This window comes from Equus caballus, chromosome 29 (genome assembly GCF_041296265.1).
Source record: "Equus caballus isolate H_3958 breed thoroughbred chromosome 29, TB-T2T, whole genome shotgun sequence".
Taxonomy (NCBI): domain Eukaryota; kingdom Metazoa; phylum Chordata; class Mammalia; order Perissodactyla; family Equidae; genus Equus; species Equus caballus.
Window position 1 is genome coordinate 17,812,354 of NC_091712.1, and position 24,378 is coordinate 17,836,731.

The following is a 24,378-nucleotide window of genomic DNA, read 5'->3' on the forward strand; positions in this document are numbered from 1 at the left end:
TCATATATGAAGAAGTCTACAAGTACATATGCTCCCCGAGGAAAAGGATTTTTTAATACTGATTTTCTGCAGAGCCTTAAATAGTTTCCAGTGCATAGTAAGCAATGAAAAAATATTTGATAAATAGAAAGAATATTAACTAACTAGTCAACATTCTCAAGGTTGAAACTTGTATAAACTGAAAGAATTAGAAGCCTTCAAATGTTCTGAGGAGTTTGAAAATGTGTTCCATAAAATTAATATTAACAATATCGACCTCTAATCATGTATTAAATAACTTAGGAATATAATGTTTTTAAAGTGCTATATCATGAGAAAATGCTATAAAGATATTATTACAACCCAAACTCCTGAAAAGAAATGGAATACTTTGTTAAGATCAGGAAATCATATACTGTATCTTAAAAATATATTACCAAATATAAGAATAAAAGTATTAATATGGATAAAAAGTACCATGTCTTAATATTTTAGTATTAATTATTTTTCATCTTTTTGAAGAGTAGGTCTACATAAACCAAGTGATAATATGGTTATCTGTATCTATAATTCTGTCTAAGTAAATTATTATCATAATATTACACTGAAATCAGAAGATGCCGTTCTATCAGTTAGGTTTTCATATGTATTTTAAGCAAATATGTACATTTTGTTCAGTCTGAAAAAACACAAAATTTAAACAAGAAATGCTGAATACTATTATTTGTTTTTCTGTAACATATAGACTAGTACTAAAAATAAAAAGTGATTTCCTTCAAGTGTTTTCCAACTCTTTGCAAATTTAATAAATTAGAGAGAAAAAGAAGAAATGCTGAAATCAGTGACAGATAAATCAATCATATTGATAAAGGAATTAATATGTATGTGTTTTTTAATCCAAAATGCAAGGCCACTAGAATCAGAAGAAAGAACTATTACAAAGTACTTGATTCCGCTTGACCCCAGATTCCACAGACGTGGAACTAGTCCTCAAAATAAACTGGACAGTGAATACAGAGTATTTTATTTCAGGGTATAGGCAACCATTTAATGTATAGCCAAAACTACGATAGGAAAACAGGCAGTAAATTTAGGACTTACGCTTACTCCAAATCATTAAAACAATGCTTTAGCTGATAGATTATGCCTTGATTACAGTAGTAAAAAGCTTTTTACATTTCACAAATAACTGTATCAGGGAATCAGGCTTAAATGTGAAAAAAGGAAGATTTTAAAAAAAACTTTAGAAGCTCACTTAATTTAGAACCATTTTCCTATTTTGGACATCTTGCAAACCTTTGAAACTAACTTTGGGTGGAAGGAGTGAAAATAGTTACAAAGAACTAAGAGTAACAATATGTCAAAGGAGCCAAAAGGGGTAAAGGAAAACACAAAGTTGAAATTTTGCTGAATGGAAAAGATTCCGCTAGCTGCTTGAATCTCCTAGGCCCAGGAGGGTGAAGAGAGGAAACAAGTTCCCCAGATAGAGACCCTGACTAGGAACTCCTCTCAAGTCCTGATTCACACTGGTGGATAATGGATCTTTTGCTTCATTTCCACTAGCAGGAAAGATGAAGTCTAAGATTAGTACATTCAGTGATTTAATGTTCAATTTTTAATTTCAATTGCAAGTACAGATTATTAAGCTATACTACCAACTAATTTAAGCTCCTTACGAAACTGCCCTGAGCAATCTACGTTCTCTGTTTCATCTTGACAAAGGTTTCTCATACTGTCTGTAGTGAAAGACCACATTGTGACCCATGCTCTTGGACGACTGCTCAGAACGAATACTCAGCTCAGACTACACAGACCTCTCCAGGCAGCTTTGTTAATAACCAGACCAGTCTACCCTTCGATGAGATAACAGAGCTGATGCTCTGGGATGACAGAAATCTCACATTGCTATGGAAGTTTCTAAACAAGTACCCAAATCGATAGTAAGCATTTAGTCATGAACTAATATAACCAGCACTAGTCCACTGCCCATACTTTATGGAGTGTTACAAGCATAGTGTCTTATAATATTGTTCCTTACACGTTTTTACTGAATCCAATTTTCAGTTTTAATTCATTTGTGCCCTTAGAAATTACTAATAAATCATCAATGACTTGTTCCAGTATATTCCTTTCATCAGTTCTCTCTGCAGCACTCTACAATAGAATTTTTGGCAGTGGTAGAAATGTTCTATATCCGTTCTGTCCAAATGGTAAACATTAGCCATGTGTGGCTATGAGCACTTGAAAGGTGGTGAGTGTGACAGACAGACTGCATTTTAAATTTTACTAAATTTAAATTAAAATTGCCACATGGGGCTATTGGCCACCATATCGAACAGCACAGTGCTGGAGTGCTGGATTATTTTCACTTATCTGTTAATGAGCATTCTTAAAAAAATCACCCATTTCCTTTGATCCTAACACAAATATTTTAATTGTGAATATCACTTTCCATATGTATATATAGGTATTTACATACTTGTAATCATGACATATAAACTTACTATTTTCACTTACACCTAACACTTCATATTTCCAGAACTGTGCTAATACCCACATGAGTATTTACATTTAAATAATGTTAAGTAAAATAAAAAATTCAGTTCCTCAGTTGCCTGACCCACATTTCAAGCGCTCAGTAGCCACATGTGGCTAATGGCTACCACACTGGACAGTGCAAATTATAGAATATTACCATCAACACAGAAAGTTCTGTTGGATAGCTGTTCTAGAGTCTTCAAAAATAACCATTTAAAGACAATATAATATTTTACATTAATGTTCTATAATTAGTCTCAACTTGGGCATCTTTCTATATATATGATTTATAATTAGCATATTTATTTCTGAAATTCCTACTAGTGAAATATCTGAACATTACTGTGACTCTCGGCATATATTCCTGTATTACTGGCCAAAAAAGTTTGGCTTCACTGCTTACCTTGTCAATATGAGATTTCTTCTAAAAAAATTTAGCTCCTTTAAATACAATGAAAAAACTGTATCTTAAAGTCATTTTAATTTGTAATTTTGTGATAAGTGCATGGGTAAATATCTTTCCTCACATTTCTTTACTGTTCATATTTCCTTATTTTCATATTCCTAATCTTCATATTTTTTCTCATTTATATATCAGGATCTTGATGTCTAAATCTGTATATTCTGCAATATCTTTGTAACTTTTGATGCAAATATTTTCCACAATCTTCTGTGATTCATTTAATATTTCATACAAATTCTTTTGATTATAATACTTGTCTAAAATATTATAATCAAATATTCTATAATTAAATAATTAAATATCTAATTAAACATTCAAGTACATCTTTACTTTGGTAAGTTTTACTAATGCTTCAAATATGAGATGTAAAGGTATTTTCTATGCTTTTTAAATTCCTTATGGTTGTATAAAATATGGATAAAACATTTTATTGTCTAATCAGTCTCATAGTTATACCACTGAATACCACTACTTAATACCATTGAATGAATATCCTTTAAGTGGCCTCTCCTTTAGGAAAGAATATTTTATCATATGTAAGTTGTTGTATATAGATAGGACTAATTTTGGATTCCTCATAATGCTCCAGTAATCCATGTTTTACAAGATGGAAAAAAGTTTACTGTTCAGAATTCCTCTTAATAAGGCAACTGTATTAACTTGGAAAGTGTGAGACTACAAGTGGGGCATGGATGTGGACAGTAATGTTTTGCTCGAAGACTAAGAAAAAAATTTGCTGCTTATATCACCTGTTCAGAGTTTCTAAACTCACAAAATGCTAAATATGTGAAACTAGTAAAGGGCTGGTTTCACATCTGTATTGACACTGGCAGAAATCGGGGTGGCATGCAAGCAGAGGCAGAGAAATATGAGATGATAAGTCAGGCACAGGAATTCGCATAAGTCACAGGATGAAGGACATTTCTCTTGACTCTCACTGACCAGGAAGTCAGGGGTTCCAGAAAAATTTATATCTAAATCTCCACAGGGCAGAGAGGTCTCTCCTGGTATCCAGATTACACACCTATACGTACGTCACTATCACTGTTTTAGACTGCTTTAAAAAGTTTCTGGGTGAGACTTCCCCTCATTGTAGAATCACTGTAAAATAAAATAAACCACTAAGAATTTTGAAAGTTAGAAGTAAACTTAAAAAAATCTATAAATCACTTTTAGTCATATAATTTGCCAATCTTCTCATGATTCAGAAATAGTTTCCCTCCATTTATTTGAATCTTCAAATGTTTTCAATATGTTAATGATTTCTTTCTAAAGGTCTAACACCTTTCTCAAATTTATTGCTAAGTATTATATTTTGTTTGTTACACTTCCGAGTAGGGTTTTGCCCCATTATATATTTTTCAGCTGGTATAGAGTATATCCAGGGCTTTACTAAATTTTTATTATTTATAAATGGTTTTAAAGCTAACTGCCACAGATTTTCCAAAACAATCATGTCATCTAAAATGAAATATTTTGGTTTTATTTCTTCTTCTTCAGGTTTTGTTCATTAACAAATGGAATTAGCGGTGACTGTTAAATAACCTAATAATAAAAATGGTGATTGTTTTATTCCTGAATTTAAGTTTAAGACTCTAGCAATATGAAGTAATTCCTACTTCTATGCTACTGCTCTGCTAGATGACACTGTTCAGCTTGCTGACTTAATGAAGTATCCTGTTCCTTGAGGCTCAGCTTATCACCTGTGACTCATCACACAGCAGGGTATTTGACCACGGAGAACTGGGAAAAGTCCGCCAGCTCCTAGATGAGCAACACTGGATATGCTGTCTATATAAAGTTATCCTAATACTGACTGTGTCATGAAAATCAAATAAGAAATGTCGTTATTCTATAAAAACCCTACAATTACATGAGTACTTAAGTGCTATGTGTTCCTCACATCTAAAGTTAATCTTGGATATTAAATTAGATATTAAAGATATTTATGGTATTAAAAGCACCAGCTTTCTTTCTAGGATGAACTATTCCAGGGAAATCAAAAAGCCAAAGTAAATGAGGGAAACTTCTCCGTTATAGAAGAATTTCCACTAATAACTGTGGAAGGGGTGGCAGATTAAAAAATTCATTATCTTGCAAACCCTAATGAGAGAACTGGTTCAGAGAACAATCTGAACAATGGATGAAACCATGAAGGAAAGGTTGATGGGAAACTCTCAACGGAGAGATTGGGCTGTCACCACTGACCAACTTGAGCATCACTGAGCGTGTGACAGCAGACCTTATATGCTCCTTGGTGTGAAGCAGCAGGAAGGAACAGCCCCCTGTATGAAGCATTCCTAGCCACCCTCCCCAACACCAAAATCAAAGCTTAACCTGAATAATTAGCATTTGGAGCTAACTTCTAATTTACAGGAAATTTAGAGGTTAGAGGAATAAATTAACTGGGGAAGCCAATAGCAAAATCCAGAACGGGGGCTATTCTATGGGAAAGCTCACCCAGTTTTTTAAATAAGCCATGAACAGAAGGGAAAGAAAGAGGAAGGGAAGAAGCAGGGGAGGAAGGAGGGAGGTAAATAGGTGGTGGGGAAGAAAAGACACTTGAATTATACAACAGTCCTAATAACCAAATGCAATTTGGATCTTGCTTGGGCTCTGAAGGAACCATCCATATGTAAAACGCCATTCTGAATCAAAAGCAGGGGAAACCGAATAGAGATATAACATCAGGTGATAAATAATTATTGTTAATTTTGGTCGATGTGATAAAGATATTATAGTTATATGAGAAAAATATCTTGTTTTTTAAGAGATGTAAAATTAAGAATGCAGGAGTAAAAAGATTTGATGTCTGGGATCTGCTTTCAAATAGTTGAGAAAAAAAGGAGAAAATAGATGAAGCAAATGTGGCAAAATTTTGCTACTTGTTGAATCTGGGCCATACATACAGGGAGTTTATTATACTAGTGTCTCTTCTTTTGTATATGTTTGAAGTTGTTCACAGTAATTTTTTTAAATTTAGGACCCTGGAACATCATCTATTAAGCCACATATATTCTAGTGTAAGTAAAAATAGAACTAGTATGTACTACTCTACTACACAGCAAACATTCACAACCTATATAAAGCAGAGATGCAAAAGATAGGACAGAATGCTCTGTGACTGGCACAGACATGTCCACATTTTAAAAGACCCATTTTAAAATTAAACTTAACATGCATATCTTGTTCCTGTGTATATGTATATTAGGAAAGAAAAAAATTTTGTGAATTCTAGTCCAACGATACTTTAGGACGCAAAGTTTCAGAGAAATAAAATAATTTGTACCGCCAAAACAAAGAAGAGATATGACAGTTCGTAGGGCACACTGAACCAATGCAAAGCAAATTATTTCACTTTGCTATCTTAACTCCTTCATATCTCAATAAACTCATGCCGTATTCTGATTTTAATGGTACATATTACTTGGATCTGCATTTTCAAAAACTGTCCCATGATTCAAATGACTCCTTACTTAACCAACTGATATTCTCTTCTCTGAATGATACTGATTGGTCTAAGTAATAGGTGGTAGTGTGTTACAGCCTCACTGTACTATAAAATAGTGTACTCAAGCATTCAAGTGAATGACAGATAGAAGTCTAACATCCATGGAGATATCTGGATTTATCTGCTCCTCTTAAAAATTTAAATGAGTTTCTAATGGGTAAAGTATATGGCAAAAATACATTTAAACCTGAAAGACTTCTCCATGCCCTTTGCATATTCCAGCACATGCAAGTCCACCGAAGGGCACCAGTCAGTCATCATTTCCCCCCTCCTCACTGAAAGTACTCTACAGCGTTACGATGGGACTGTCTACTTGTCATGCTATTTTCACAGCAGTCAGAGAGGTTATTTTTGCTGGTTCTTTACTTCACTTTCACTGTATTAATGATTGCTTAATGATGTATAAGACTTTTTCTACATGATAACAGAGTAAGCAAATTCTCAAAAACAAAGTTATTTTTATGTTATTTTCTTATAAAATTCAATCTTACTTCATATGATTGCATGTTAATATTTCCTCCAAATAATTTGTAAATTTAAATAGTATCCTTGTCCAAAAAATGTTCAGATTCAATGCCCTTGTAACACTTTTAACATTTAAAATGTGGTAGCTCACAATATAGGTGTTCTTAAATCTTCTATTAAGCCTATAAAGGCATCTATTTTAACTCTGATTTTTTATATAAAAATTATTCTAATTATGACTATAGTAGCATCTAGTAGTTCAATAGGCATACCAACTAATTTCTTATGGCTAGTAGATATATATAGCATTTTCCACTTAATATTCACTTGACTTGAAACCTACCAGGGCACAGACCTCCACCACACTGGTGCAGAACTGGATAAGATAGTGGTGCTTCAATTAGCAGCTCCCAAATACTTCTCTCTTCTTTAGTAGGAGCGAACAGTGTTCAGTGACATCATTTGGTAAAGCAAACCAACATATATGTATATATAAATCAGTCTTGTTTTCTTTTCCCTTAGAATGTTATAGTCTACTTTTTAATGAATTAGTAAATTAATGAGAACTGATGATCTATTTGCAAAACTAGATATGTACTACAGTGTTGCAAATGGCAGAGTTGGTAATGCTGCTGCAGCTATTTAAAACTGGGTCATGTAGAGATAGTCCAAAGGTTTTAAAAAAAAAACTTGGTATCTGTTGAAAATACTTATTAGAAAAAAAATTTAACCACGTAACAAAGAAATCAGTTTGAAATTAGGCAAATTAAAACGGGTTTATAAAGAGTTAGTCCAAAGACACAAAAAAATACTTTGGTATCTGTTGAAAATGTTTAATAGGAAAAAAAAATTTAAACACATAACAAGGAAATCAGTTTTAAATCAGGCAGACTAAAGAAATTCTACATTCCCCTTGTGAAAGAACAAAACATAATTTATATTGGAATATTTGAGAAGTCCCGAAATAGTATATGTGAAAATCAGTAATGTATTTTCACTTGAAGGCATCATGTAAAATATCCTGTAGAACATAATTCTTTTTTGGGGGGGGCGATGAAGAAGATTGGCCCTGAGCTAACATCTGTTGCCAATCTTCCTCTTTTCTTTTCCTCTCCCCGAAGCCCCAGTGCATAGTTGTATACCCTAGTTGTACATCCTTCTAGTTCTTCTATGTGGGACACCAACTCAGCATGGCTTAATGAGCAGGATCCAAATTGGTGAACCCTGGGCCACCAAAGCGGGGTGTGCGAACTTAACCCCTACGCCACCAGGCTGGCCCCAGAACAGAATTCTTTACTCAGGATATTTAGACATTAAAAAACTTTATGAATTCTTAGCTTTTCATTTCAATTTGAAGTAATTATTTGGGATGTACATAAATGTGTACATATATATGCAAGCATATACACACACATACCTATGAGATACACACGTATATATATGTAATAAGGAGACTGAGATGCTAAGATGGCCTCATAATTTCAATAGGTTCATGTTTCTAAGATCCCTGCATTTTTTAGTGACAGAGCAGAAACTATATCTCAGATTTTCTGTTTCATGTCTGTGTTCTTTCCATGGTTCTAGTCTTTCTAGGGCCTAAGTAGAGTGATAGCATAATTTTTTTAGACTACCATGACACTATTATTAGTAAGTACTAGATAGCTAGTAAGTTTTCAGTAGACAATTGTTGACTGATTCTATGCGAACTAGTTGTGGCCATGGGAAACCACATGTAGTATTCAAATAATTTTCTTTCATTTGGAATTTTACAATGAAAGAAATCTTTCTGTATTGCAAACAAAAATGAAGACACTTGATTATGAAATACCTATTTTAGATTTAATTCAAATATTTCATCTGAAAACAATTCATTAAAGTACTTACACTTATTACAATTAAATTGAATTAATCCACAAATATATAAATTCTCTTTTTACAAATGTAGACTTAAGCCACAGGATTATAGCTCAAAGAAAGCGTCAAATTAAATTTCACCCTGAAATTGTTTTCCAATAAGAATTACTTAGCAAAAATTATTTAACTCTTAAAATATTTTGCTAGGATACCAAACTAAAAGATACAGTAAATGCCTACATAAAAAAAATATTTTTACAAATTTAAAAATATTTTCATAAATTATATATAGAAGTAGCTAATGTAATATATGACTATCTTAACAAGGAAACAATTTATTTCCTATTAAGTATCAAGTATTGCTATATATGATTAAATTTACAAATATTACAAATACAGTGCAGACTATTACAGGAAGGAATCCTTTGTTGAGATTTCTTCAGGGAAAAGAATATTTAGTATCAACCTAGTCATTTCCTTCCCTAATTTTCTCTAATCTGGTTTAGGCTTATCTTCCAGGGAGTAAATAAGAGATGATCGTTGCTACTTCCTCTTCTAGATGAGAAGAATCAGTTCTATGATGCCTGGGATAGACTTAGTCTTGGGTTAAATGCTGAGATAATCTTGATCCTGGAGATGAAAACTATGGAGGCCACTGAGTGACTGCAATATTGCTGCTAGAGAGGGCCCAAAGCTTGGGTGAGAATTTCACTGGCATTTTGTTTAGCATTAATAAAGATAACAGCTCTTTGTAGTGTAAGATATTTATATCTGAAGCATCATTCTGCAGTTATTTCAGTTGGCCCAACTCTGTGCATTAGCTAGGACATTTCTGACATGAGGAAATTATTATCACTATTGTTACTGTTGTTGTTAACTACAACAACACACGGAGTCCCCTCTGTAAGCACTTTCTATGGGCTAGGTACTGTTCTAGGCATTGTATATGTATCAAATAACAATTTTTTTATCACGCATGTACTTTTATCATCCCCATTGTACAGATGAGGAAACTGAAGCACAGAGGAGTTATACAACTTTCCCAAGATTGCAAAACTTGTGTCAGAGCTAATACTCAAACCCAGTCAGTATGACTCTAGAGCCAACTTATTAACCACACAGCTTGGAAATTTTTAATATAAAACTGCTTCATACAATTTTATTAAATGATCTGTACAATGTATAACATACATGATTGGCATTATGAGTTTGTTCTGCTCATATTCACATTTCTTGATACTCAGAAACTTATCTTTTCATGGCGATTTTTTGCTTTAAATAAGCTATACAAAAAACAAGTCTATTTCAGTCTCTACTAATTTCTAAGACCATTCTCTAAGAATTTGTGTCTAATTTATATGTTAGAATAGACAACCTCAGTTCATGAGGAAAGTAGACTGATTAAATTATTAGCATGCTACAGATCAATTCTCAAGGTATCCTTAAGAAAGGACTGCTTTGTTTTTATAATGTTACAAACCACTATACTTTATTGTGACTGTTGTTTAATGTCCTGACAGACTATAACTTGTCACATCAATGTTACTCATGACTAGGCCTCCACGGCCTAGGGCAGTGACTGACACAGAGCAGGCTGTCAATAAGGATTTACAGAATGAATGAAAGAATGGGATGTGCTCTTTTACCTCTTAAGTTTGTTTAACAAAGATCCTACAGTAAGTAGTAGCTTAATATCGCTAGTAACATCTATTCCATATAAGATTTTATATATTTAATTATTATGAATATATTCAAATTTTTAAGCTGTATCACAAATTTCCTTCAAATAATCCCTGTAACTTATATCAAGCAAGAATTCCCTCTTTATAAACTTCAATCATAGATTCCTAAAAGAATGGATTTTGAAAGGCACTCCATTTTATTTTCTGCATTTAAAAGGTACTTCCTTATAGTGAACTGAAAACGTTCTTTTCCTTCCCACAACCTATAAACAATAAATTTATTAAAATTTTCCTTAATCAAACTTCCAATTCCATGCCATTGTTAATCACCATTTCTTCTGACAGTAGTAGCCCCAAATTTCAAAACAGAAGCCATTATATTACAACATACACGTCCAATGAGATACTGCCTTGTTTGCTATACTGAAAAGTTATATAGTTAAAAATTGATGACTATTGGTGGACCTTTGTTTGCTTGGAAACAAGAATCATGTTTCATTCATTTCAGTAAAAGAAATGCTATGTATCACATTTCATCTGTGATGTTTACACATCTATGTGTTTTAAATATCTTTGTGTGGCTAAATGCCCAGTTCTCCAGCTGACATCATGAACCAATCAAAGCTAGCTGCATAGAACCAAAAAGAGCTGTCAAGGAAATGAAATGTCATGGCATTGCAAGACATGTTACCAGCAAGGAACATTTCCCTCAGGACACTCCTTCTGAGGGGTGGGGAGAATATCTCTCTCCCAGCACTGACAAGCGGAACTGCCTAGGTAACTGAGCTAAGAGCTTCAAATCAGAACACTTGAAAGTGAGGTTGGTGACCTCCTCCTGGGCCTATCTAGGAAAAACTAAATTTAAAAGTCACTGTAGAGATTAAATTCAACGTAATAATTTTGAGGAAAAAGTTAACAATGGACTTAATTTGGATTTTTGCTATTTGAAAAAGACATTTATTTTCTATAAATCGCTTATATATTTTAGCAGTAAGTTAGGGAAAGGTCACTTTTATTATAAAAGTAGATTTTTTAAATTTTAGTTTCTGATTTTAGTTTCATATTAGATTGTATACTCTAATTCAATGTGTTTATATTATCAGCTGAATAAAGAAAAGCTAGATTTTGATGATAATTTTTTAAAATGTTGACAGATTTAACATACGAAAACTAACCATTATTTTTCAAACATCACTAGATGAGATTCTCTGTCCTACTGAAAACGTGTAAACATTTAGGCAGCCAAATGCTCTACCATTTTATTTTCAAAAATTTAGTAAATATGTATGCTTTAGAATAAATTTATAAAAGAAAAATTTTACATTATTTTATTTCAAAAAGGGATAAAAGTTGATTGAGGAAACCATACTACCACTAAAAAATGCATGTAACAACTCAATGATATAAAATGAGTGATGAATAAACTCCCGTACTGCTTGGTGCTAGAACGGAACAGTTGCTAAGGGGAGGACAGCAGTTCGTTTATGGTTGACATCCTTTAATTAACGAACTCAGCTGAAGAAATCATGGTCCTCATTCATTGCATTCAATCCTGAAATGTTAAAGGATCCTATGAGAATCCTCTCCCATAAGGGAAAGTCTCACATAAGAACACTACTTTGACAAGGCTTTCTTATAAATTCTTAAGAATCTAAGAAAATAGAACAGCAGCATAAAAATCGTATTTTACCATGGTTAGAATTTAGTCTTTCTGCACATCTTGCTTAGAAGATACTCATTTAATAGAATTATAAACTTAAAAATTCCAAAAAGCAAGTTATCAACTCAATTTAAGAAATAACTGTGTGGGTCTACGCAACCATATTGCTTCTACTCTCATAGTAACCTATACCTTTCCAGAGTATTGGTTCCAGTCGCAATTTTACATTTGTCTTTGTAATTTTATCTACACTGTAACTGCCATCTACACTGGGAGTTCAAGAGCAGGTAGGAAGTATCCCTGTTTTTAATTCACCATTTTATCTTCAGCACCTAGCTGAAATGATAACACATAGCAGACAGTCTACAAAAATTTGAATTATTAGATGGATGGACTGAAGGACAGATGTTGCCCTCTAGAGTACTTAGTTCACTGTCAACGTCTGAAGGCTGACACGATGACGTGCTGTGCAAGGTGTACGTCATACGTGCTATTCCTGATCTGTTTGTTATTAAGCTCTAGAAAACAGTTAAGAACACGGTCATATTCAATTAACATCATTTTGACATCTCTAATTGAGCAAGAAAAATTACTCAAACTATGTAAATCTCAAAAATTCTAAGTTTGACAACAGAATAACAATCTATCATTAATGTCTGACCTTCATCACCCAATATCTAGCAACCACAAACCTACTACGTCCATGGAGACACTAGACTAAGTGCTGATAAGCAGTGATTTGAGATTCCAACTGTTAAGCTACTTCTTCCACTCCTGTCCAAAGTTAACATAACTAATCGTGGAGCTGATACGACACGGATGTCTGAATAAAGGAGTATGTAGGAACCAAATACAATGAGGATGAAAATATTAAGTTTAAGGCTACTTGAAGCACATAAAAATGTAGCCAAATTTGAATTATTTTCTCAATGCAAACATGTGTAAGGCAGGGGAGAGATGTCTGCTTTTACCACCAAAATGTGATACTGTGCTATATTACAAATAACGACTCCACATTATTTGGCTATACAAACATCTAATCTTGAGAATTTAATATTTTCCATGGAAGTATAGTAGCAATGATATATATATATATATATCTTTTTTTGTCTTAAGGTTAAATGAAAATGATAACTATTTGGAACATAACAATGAAAAAAATCTGTCATATGCATTATCCCATTTGATCAACACAGAAATTACATATTTTTAAAGGCCTAATGTTAAACTAGGTGAATATTATTGCATGACATTATACTTGCTTTCTTTTTCCCCCTATTATTTTACAATGGAAGTAAAAAACAAAACAGGAATCAACAGACTACTTTATTGAAAAATTTATGACATTTACTTTAAGGAGGAAGCATCTATGAAACTAACATAAATTCAGTTTGGGATAAATTTTTTTTTAAAGTTAAACTTTACTCAAGCAATATTTATAACATGCTATTTTTAAAGACAATTAACTACAGTTGAACTACAAAAAACCCTGAATTTGTTAAACTAGACATGAACTGTTTGCTGATTTTTCACACTTTTATTACTATTTTCTTATCAACATTAAGCATATAAAATCTCTTATCTATAAAACCATTATTTGCATTCATTCTATTCCAAATGTAAGTCACAGACATATAAATTCAAACATTTGGCATTAATTATGTCCTAGATTTTAAAAGTTCTAAAATTTTAATTCAAATTTAATAAACTGGTATGCTTTACACACACACATACACACACACATACGGTATAATTTAAGTGAAAACTCACCATTGATTTTCCTTTGACAGTCACTCCATTAGTTCTCTTGATAGGGCCTTCCTATGTCAAGCAGACAGTAGCCAAATCGCAAAATGACTTTTGGATGCTCACGTCTTCAGATGGGAGTTTTCGGCCAATTGCCAGTTGAGAATTTAAACTGAAACTAAATTACCCAAACTTTATTAAGTTGTTTCCACACCCACCAACTGATAATGAGCAACGACTCTAAGTCGGAAAATAAAGTGAGTGACTTTGATTTACTTCCTTCCAAGCAGCTGTAACACTATGTTTAAGAGGAAATGTTGGGACCAAAAAAAAGTCTCAAATTCTAATATCTTCAGAGAATAGTTTTAAGTAAACTTCAATTGCTTCTAAAAAAGTTCCCTCAATTATTCTGTAACCCAAATTAATACATGATAAAGATGGTATTCATTTAATGATGTATCTGTAAATTAAAGAGTCACAAATTTAAGTTCTGTCAAACACAGACTCCATTTTAAAACTAATTGCAATATTTGGAAACACTTTGACAAGATCATCTATACTCATAAAACACTTATAAGTCATCAACTGCTTGTAGTAGTACATACTCCAAGAAGTCAAAGTTACACTGGAGAGAGATGCTCCGGCTGCCAAAGTCAGTCTTTGTATGGAGAAAACAAAATTCACAGTTACCAACTTCTAATTCTAGTGCAGAAAGAACTCTGCCCCTTTTCTGTACCAATTTAGGCTCTTTGCCTCTTAATTATTTATTATTATAGCTAACCTTTGTAGAGCCTGTCAATTAAATATGAATTTTGACCATTAGGCTTTATGATTGCTGAGTTTTACAGTCTCTGTTTTGATTCTTCTCAAATACCAGGCATATTAAATTGTTCTCATATGTTAAGATATGCCTCAGAGGCCCAATACCATTTCTGCCCAGCTATAAGTTGGCCCATTTCAATAGTTATTTATCCTTGACAATTTAAGTCTTTGGCAAATGTACAGTAGAGTAAAGCTAAAATGAAAACATGAAAGGAAAGGAAAACACATCCTTATCTTCCTAAGGTATCATGTTTACCATTGATTGAAAATTGTTTCTGAATGTCAACTATTATAGGTCTAAAATTAAATGCATATAATGAATCTTACATAACTAAGCTAGTTATGTAAGATTCAGATTAGAATGCTAAACGTAACATGTACCCCAAATTCTCATATAGTCAAGTGCCCACTCTCTGGTCCATAAACACACGAGTACATGTGCACATACATGCACATCTATCCAACCCATACTCTGACAGCCTTTCCCCTATCAATAACCTCAAACCAAGGTATCATATAAGAAGGAATATAAGGTGAATAATCAATTTATGGTTACATCAAGAGAAACTGACTTCAGAACCAAGTGTATAGCTTAACAAAACTATGTCTTGAGTTAATCACACTGACCCCAAACAGTCTGATATCCTAGAAACAGGCTATCCCATTCTATCCAATAATTTTAATCCAAAATCCTCAATAGTAATAACATTTATAAACTATTTAGAGACTAACAGAGTTCTTTCCTAGGTACTAAGAGATACAAAGAAAAGGTTAAACTCCTTTCTCAAGGAGCTTACAATCTAAAATTTAACATGGGGGCGGGGGGAGGAGAAAACAGCTCATAAAGACATACAAATGGCTAGATTTCCAAGAAAGAAACAAATACATTGCGGCAGCTTAAATTGTTTGAATAGGTCTGTCACATGTGGGGCTGATCTGAGAAGACTTTATATCAAGAAGCATTTTTAAAGCAGAAAATACACAAGCACTTTATTCTTATTCAACCTGATGAAACCCACAAAATAAAAATTAATTAAACATAGGAAATGGCTATGGAAGTATCCATGTCCTCACTCTGGAAGACCAAAGATAAATTCCTTAGCCAAATAAAATCACAGAACATGGAGATACATACATTTTAAAAAATCAGGCTTTCGGTATAAGAGAAATAATTCTAAATTTCTTCATATCACTCATCCTAATGACTACAATCATCATGGCAGTAATTTAATTTTTAATACAAGAGACACAATCCTGAAAAGTCACTATCAGACTAACAAATCACAAATCAAAAAGCACAGAATTATCCTCGTGGTGTGGATAACATCATCAATAATGCACCTAAAACAACAAAACTACTTTCACATTCCAGCAATGAGGAGCAGCAAGTGACCTGCCAATGTGTTTACGTGTTTGTATATAATCTTAAATATATTCTGCTAATCCAATTATAAGAGTTTTAGAATTTAATCCTACCCCTCATTTTATAAATGAAGAAACAGGTCTAGTAATATGACATTATTTGCCCAAAGTCACACTGCTAGTCAGCAGCAAAGTCAAGACCCCTTAAGAATAAACACATCTTTTACTATATAATCAAGGAAAGAAATAGTTATGCCTAAGAAAGAGATATAATTTTATTAAGAAGATTTCAACTTCTTACCTCCTTACTAAATCTCAAACATTCAGATCATTAGCCCCAGAAAACGCAAAGAACCAATTCATAAAGTTAGGGAGAGAAAAGTGTAATTTAACCCAGAGACCTCCCTCTTCATAAGCTTTAAGCCAGGCATTCAGTCTTACACCCAACTCTTACAGACGAAGAACGTGAATTTGAGGAACATACAAAATTTTATCAAAACTTTCTATAAAAAGGGCAATTTCCCAGAATTTTCAATGCATCACATCTATTTTTCTTTCACTTCCTGCCACCCTATTTTATCTGGTTTTTCACAGAATTGTGTAGCAATTTAGGTACCCCACATGGACAGCATTAGAACTAAAAAGTCTTATCTTGACTACTTCAGGTGATGTAACTCATCCCAACTGTATATAAACGGGCAGCAAGAGAAGTTCAGAAAATTTGTAAATGAGAAATATAAAAGAGTAGAAACACTGCTTAGACTTAGTTGTAAAGATAAAAGTTGGCCGCTAACTCACTTGAGTTTTCATTGTCTATTCACTCATAACTCATAAGATGCTTCTGGTAAAACATAACACGCTTTTGAGTTCAACCAGTCTCAAAAGGCAGAGCACTCATTAGGCAACACCTAAATCATACACTAAAACTCTTTTAAGCAGGCAATGACCCTAAACAAGTTAGTTCCACCCTACCACCACCACAACCACCACACATTCCCCTACCCACCACTGCACTGTCCAGAGCCCAAGAGCCAAAGGGTATAAAATATTCTTATCATTTGATATTAAAAAATACAATAAAATATTTTAGCATGTAAAATCAAGGTTTATCTTATGCAATAAAAGCAAAAAATATATGCTTAAGTAGTTTTACTAATATTCATTTGGTCACAAAGTAACCTCTCAATACATTATATATGTATATATTACATATATATGGAAAATATGTATCTTCATGTGTAAGTATATATGTATGTACGTGTATATGTATATGTATGCATGTGTAAATAAATAGTAAAGAGCAGTCTTCTTAAAATCATGTGAATTTATTAGAAATTGTAGTATTTCAAGGCTTTCCTCAATGTGCTAAGTTTGTGTGTACATGCCTAGTTTTTCACCTAGACTGTGACTGGCTTCCTAAAAGCAATCTGTATTTAGGTCTAGTCGCTGAAGTATTCTATATAAAGTTAGCATATTTCTATGCCAATATATCTAAGAAGAACCAGCTTATTCATATCATTCACATTATTCACAGCAATCATTTCACAAGTGGTATTTTTAAAATCAGCTAAAGAAATATTCCTCATCCTTTTCACAGATTTTTACAATGTTTATAAGAAAGTTATTTTGGGGATAAGCCATTTAATTTATCTCTGCTTCAGTTTCTCCATCTGAAAAATGAAGATAAGAACAGCATCTTACCACATAGACTTTGTGTGAAGATCAGGTAAGTCCATAGTTGTAAACTGCCTATAAGGTACACCAGGCACACCATAAGCCTTCAAAAGCAGAGCTATCACAATCATTGTCATCACCACTATCACTACCATCACCACCACCACCTTTGCAAGCAACTGAAGTGAGTCTTAGTAAAAATGCAGAGTCCTAGACCACACTCCCAGAGATTCTAATTCACTATCACACCGAAGTTTGAAAATACTGTATTACAGAGAAAGGAAATAAATATACAAGACACTGCTTGTACCAATATGACCTTACGAATACAGCAACAGGAAGCAAAACACCTTGAGAGAAAAAACTGCAGTTTTAAATGTCCAACAACAGCTTTACTTCCTTATCCAAAATACACACAACCTATCCCCAAAGCCAGTCATTATTTCCCAAGACCCGACTACTCAAGAGTAAACAGGGACACAGAAATAAGTAAGGGGTTCCAGATTCAACAAAGGTAAAGAAGCTTATACACTTCATTCCTTCTCGGGTAGAGAGTAGCAAGAAATTTTACAAAAAATTCTCCTGAGTAAACCAATTATCAAATATTTGCATACTCCTACATGTGGTATGCTCTGCCCAGTATTAAAGGGGATAGAAGCATAAGATATGAAACTCTATTGGAATCTCACTGGGAAAATAACCTCTCACCTTTTTCTCAGTAGCACAGAGTCTTATTCCAGCTCAATGAGTAGCATGAGCTAGGAGCTCAGAGAAGTGATTTTAGTTAAGGCTGATAGGGAAGACTTCACAAAAGAGAAAAGATCTTTGGTAGACCTTATAATAACTAAGTTTTTTCTAGGTAGAGAGAAAGTGCATTTAAAGTAAAAGAAAACAGTGTGAACAGAAAGCAGAAACTCAGAGATTATTTCAGGATAGTACATATATTGCACAGTACCGACACTGCATCGTGGAAGGATGACCATATCACTCTCTCTGCTCAAAAACCTAATGAGTGGGGCCAGCCTGGTGGCACAGTAAAGTTCGCGCATTCTGCTTCCATGACCCAGGGTTCACCAGTTTAGATCCCTGGCACAGACCTACCCACCGCTTATCAAGCCATGCTGTGGCAGGCATCCTGCACATAAAATAGAGGAAGATGAGCACAGATGTTAGCTCAGGGCCAATCTTCCTCAGCAAAAGGAGGAGGATTGGCAGAGGACGTTAGCTCAGGGCTAATCTTCCTCAAAAAAAAAAAACCCAAACCTAATTAGTACTTCAGAAAGATTGTTTTGGCAATAATACACATAATGGGGTATGTTGTGAGAGTCTAATTCTGGCTTTGAAAATGCACAGGGACAGGAATCTAAAGGATTATTTTAATTAATCAATTGGCTGTGAGGAACAAAACAGGTATCAAAGATGATTTAAGTTTTAAGCGTGTTTTTTCCGGCAACTTTCTATTCTGCCTTGGTAATTCAGGACGAAGGAGATGGCAGAGAGAAGAAACCGTCAAAAGTGGGCTTCGGGGTAGTCTTAGAGTGCTTAGAGCAGGGGACAAGAACTAATCTGTGGTAGCAGAGGTAGAGAGCAGTTTGAGCAAAGACTCGGAAGTGGGAAAGCGCAAACATCCCCAGGTCAATCAGCTCTCTTTTCCTAGAGCCAAGCAGCTCACGAGTGCCTTTTCTTTATGATACATCAAAGGCCTTAAAGGTACTGAGGAAGAAAGAGAAGGCAAAATAGTTTAATACATGGAATGCCTATTAATGATGATAACCTAGAGTTTAAATTGAAGATTCTGTTCCCAATACTTAGTAGAGCATACAAATGTGTTTTAATACAGTTTACAACATAAAATATTCACAAATTCAGCCTGTCCCAAAAAAAGGATCAATAATAAAGCTTTGCTACATTTAGTACAAATAACCATATCAAGTACTTGTGAACAAATATCAATAATAAACAAAGCTCATTTATTTCCTTTGAAAATGAAAATCCTTGCTTTGTTAGACTGGACTTACCTTTAAATTTCAAATCATTCTTCTTAAACATAAGACAATTTAAAATCACAATCATACCTTTGATTCTTATTCAAACTCTGCCTCCACACACCCCTCCCCAGCCATTTCAGAGAGTTTTTAATCGGAAATTTTTGTAGAATTCCATTCCCTCACGGGTGTGGACTTGTCACTCCAGTAGTTCATACACATGACTGTGAGACAGCTCCTTAAAGGCAGAGGGCATCAAGGCAGAGGTTTTTTTGTTTTTCCCCTCTGGTCTATCAAAAATCAATGACACTAGATGTGTATTTAGTGCACTTATTAAAAGAAGGATATCCTATAACCGATCTGTACTTGGATTACTAAAAGCTGTGGACAATTATGCAACTTCATAACAGTAAGCGTGTGATTTACCAGGGCACCCATGCAGTACTGTGTCGAGTTCCTGAAGCTCACTGCAACAGGGGCATTGTTGCTCTGACACTAGTGAACACAAACAGCAGATGGTCTGAGCCCTCCGAGGGTTTTTAAATCATATACATGGTTTCTAGATTAACATGTACCTCTGCATTAAAAAAATAGTACTCACTAGGTTATGAACGCTTTTGAGATATTAATAAAATATTTTAACACGATTTAGTACTATTGGCTGAAAAATATGTTTTTCACATTTCATTTAAAAATATTTTTCTCGCACCTGAATTCGTATTTTCAGTCTTCAAAAATATTCCACATTTTATTCATATGATCAACCAAATTAATCAAAAATATTGTCATATACAATTTCTGAATAATCACAGAGATCTTACAGCTACCATATTTTAGGGATACCATCTCATCAATCCTTATAGTATCATACTATATGTCATGTTCAAAGTAAGTGGGTAACATCTTAAAACATAGGGAAAGGGAACTGGCATTTGTTAAAATATCTCCTACACCAGATTTAAAATCCATTATTTTTACTGCTCACTCAAAACCCTGAGAGATAGCTATAGCATGCCCATTTCACAGCTGTGAACTTACGACAGATTCCAGAGCTATGAAATGACCCAGTTATCAGCCCCATCACTGTTTATCTAGCCCATCCTTCTTAAAATAACTATCTGGAACACTGCCAAGTACCATGCTTGAAAATATGGCTCAGGCATCAGGGTGGGCTCGTGGGGTGGAGGGGAGGCACTAAGGGACATAAAAGTAAACATCATAAAGTCCAAGTACTTTGCTCACTGAAGTGCTCTTCAAACCTATTAAGAACCTTCTGTCTCTTACTTTATTCACAGATGCCCTTCTGTGCATTACAGGACTACTCATAAATTAATATCAAACTTTGAAAAATAGAAGCACTATTTACAAAAACTCAAAGCAATGACCGTTATTGACTCTTGTTTCTCGTAAGGATGAATGGCCCTATATGACATACCTCAGTAGCCCCTGAAGACACTATAATAACAAATATTCATCAACAATCCAGAATCATTAAACTACATAAGGCTTTCTAAGATATTTTATAAGAATCATTGAGATGAAATGTTCTAGCAATCAAAGAAGGTAAGCATTTATTATGCAGAAACTTTATTAATTGAACACCCAATGATACTAGATGAATAAATTATTAATTTATCTAGACAACTTCAAGAAGTATACACACTATCATTTTATACTTTCAAAGCAGGACACAGTAGTGCGAAACCAAGCATTATAAATTTAGTGGAAAAAAATATTAGAAATTCCAAAAGGTATAAACCTCTTAATTGTAAGAAAAGAAAAACTATGGGCTCTGTATTAACACAAGCTGCCAGTAAACTCTATCCCTTTCAAAGTTAAAAAAGTATTTCAAAATAGAATTTTACAGCCTACACTACTTCAGAAATGAAGTTGAAATTTTTGCTGTTCCAATTTCCTCCTCTCCTCCCTCCCTCCCCCTTCCCTTATCTCTGTATCATAACACTTAAGACTTCTCACTTTACTTGCAGAAAAAGGCTCTATCATCTACTATGACAAGATGGAACAAGTCTACATTTAAAATTTTCATAGGGACTTTAGGAATTTTCAGGTTCTCAATACCCAATTACATACATGTTGAATCTCTAAGAAATGTTACAGCTCCTGTGCCAAAATACAGTTTCTCCAGCATTTTAAACCAGGTTTCACACAATAATCAGCACTGCAGTAGGGAAGGCAACACGTGTGACCCTTTGTACAGCAACAATTCTAAAACACAGCAGCTAAGCGCTTAGTGATTTATTTGCTCTGTTACCTTGATTTAGGGGAAAACACACAGGAAGACCAGTTTTATACAAAGAACTAACATAACACTGTGCAAAAATAAGTAAACAAAGTTTAATTGAAAGGGAATCAAATAATGAAAAGTCAGAGCATGGTCAAATAGAAAACTAAGCTGGCATCTGAGAAGCATGAACCATTCTGGCCTAGATTTGTTTGTAATGACTATGTGACCCAGATACTAAAATACCTGGCTAATACTTAGAAATCTGAAAACTGAAAGAAATGAGCTATACGGTCAACTGGTTAAATATTAGTCAAAATGACAGGTACTTAAAATATATAATTATTGCTTTCTACACAAAGATTTTTAAATCTTTAAAAATAATTATTTTTGCTTTGTAAGTAATCCCATAAATTACTTCATCTTTATAGTCAGATAACAATGATGACACTATTGGTATTACTACAGAGATTATGGTACAAAAAAATCCTCTGAAGAGAAGAAGAATATACATTTACAAAAAATAAAGTTTGGCCAGCTCCAGTGGCCTAGTGGTTAAGTTTAGCACGCTCCACTCCGGCAGCCGGGGTTCAGTTCCCAGGCTCAGACCCACATCACTTTCTGGCTCACATACAAAATAGAAGAAGTTTGGCACAGATGTTAGCTTACGGCAAATCTTCCTCAGCAAAAATAAAAAATAAATAAAGCTTATTTAAGGAAATGTTATTTTCCTAAACTAACTTTGTTCCATTTATGACCCACATAGTTTATTCTACAGAGAGGTGTCGAGTGACAAGAATTTTTAGGAAAAAATCTTCAATTTAGAAGCTGTAAACTTTTGCTAATGAGGGTGCTAGAACACAGGAGACAGAGGGCAGATTCTCCAGGGACTCACCTCACACTTCCCTGGCTTGAGAGGCGAAGCTTGAGAGGCTGTTTCACGTAAGTAAACATTTCAGATAATACCTACTCCTTAATGCACCTGTAGCGGACCATGCTGAGAGCCTATCCAAAGCTTCCTCCTTCCTAATGATCCATGATTTGATTTCTATATCCACATCTCTCCTAGTAGTCAGTGTGCCTCAGGGGAAGCTGACTAACCCTGAGCTACAAGGGTAGATCACAAGTAGCCTAATCCATTATTATGGTAAATCCATTCCCCCTTGCCAATGATTAGTTTAGATATTTCAGAATTAGACAAATTGAGACCAATGAGAAGAAAGCTGAGGGTGGGGGTGGAGGGCAACTGCTTATGGAAAAAAAAAAACAAACTAAATTGCTCATGAGAAGGCTAGGAGAAGTTAATTCTTCTCCCTTTGGATCTGAAGGAGGAAACATAAACCTGATTGCAGTTGGCAGCCATTCGGTAATTACAGTGTTGGCAGAAAGGCCACAGTGAGGAGAAAAAGTAGAGTACAAAGACAAACTTTTGAGTCCTTGAAGGCATCACTGAGCCACTGGGTTTTTTTTGTTTTTGAGGAAGATTAGCCCTGAGCTAACTGCTGCCAATCCTCCTCTTTTTGCTGAGGAAGACTGGTTCTGAGCTAACATCTAAGCCCATCTTCCTCTACTTTATATGTGGGACACCTACCACAGCATGGCTTTTGCCAAGTGGTTCCATGTCCACACCCAGGATCCAAACTGGCAAACCCCAGTCCGCTGAGAAGTGGAACGTGCGCACTTAACTGCTGCGTCACCGGGCTGGCCCCGAGCCATTGGCTTAACTAACCTTAATGTATGTCTTACTTCTGGTACTTTCTTATGTGAGCCAATTAATATTCATTTTATGTAAGCCAAAATTAGACTAATTTGGAAACTAATTAGCTATTAGGAAATTAATAAGTGCCAAGATCTATTTAAATGCTTTTAGAAAATTATAAAATCTATTTTACCTCTTCCTGGCTTTTAAAGAAAGGTGCTATATATTATTTTTCTATATTTTCTTAATTGCCTACAACGATTGTATATTATATGTGTAATTGGGAGGGGAGTATTTAAAACATCAGAGTGTACCAAACAATCTGACGTCTTCATCATTAATATAAAAGTCAAATTATGCTTTTAATACAGTAACACCTTCATGGATCCATGATACACTCAGATTGCTATGTTCTTACTCTCTAATTTCTCTCTGATATCAACTGTGTCTAGTTTCTGCTGTACTTTACTCCCAACTGTTGAAGACAGAGCCACTAGACTATCATCTATAGCTCATTAGCTCCCTCCACCCTACACACTCCCATTCCACTCTGAGTTTCCAGTTGTGTACATTCAGAGAATTGAAGTTGCTAGAAGTATGCTCTGAAGAATATAAAAATTATTCTGGGGACAGTGAATTCCTGTTTGAATGAAGTTTAAATTAAAAATGCAATCTAGATGTTTAGTTTTGTACTTA

The 24,378-nt window shown here is 34.2% G+C and overlaps 1 protein-coding gene across 19 annotated transcripts in view; it reads right to left on the reverse strand.

Moving 5' to 3' along the window:
* Positions 1 to 24,378, reverse strand: part of ZEB1 (zinc finger E-box binding homeobox 1) — a 180,819-nt gene that overhangs the window by 120,615 nt on the left and 35,826 nt on the right. For 5 of the 19 annotated variants that reach the window (XM_070255221.1, XM_070255224.1, XM_070255227.1 and 2 more), the window contains exon 2: positions 13,923 to 14,076. The exons of the other annotated variants lie outside the window; for them this stretch is intronic. The gene's annotated coding sequence lies outside the window, so the exon portion shown is untranslated. The remainder of the gene's footprint in view (positions 1 to 13,922; positions 14,077 to 24,378) is intronic. 19 annotated transcript variants of the gene reach the window in all.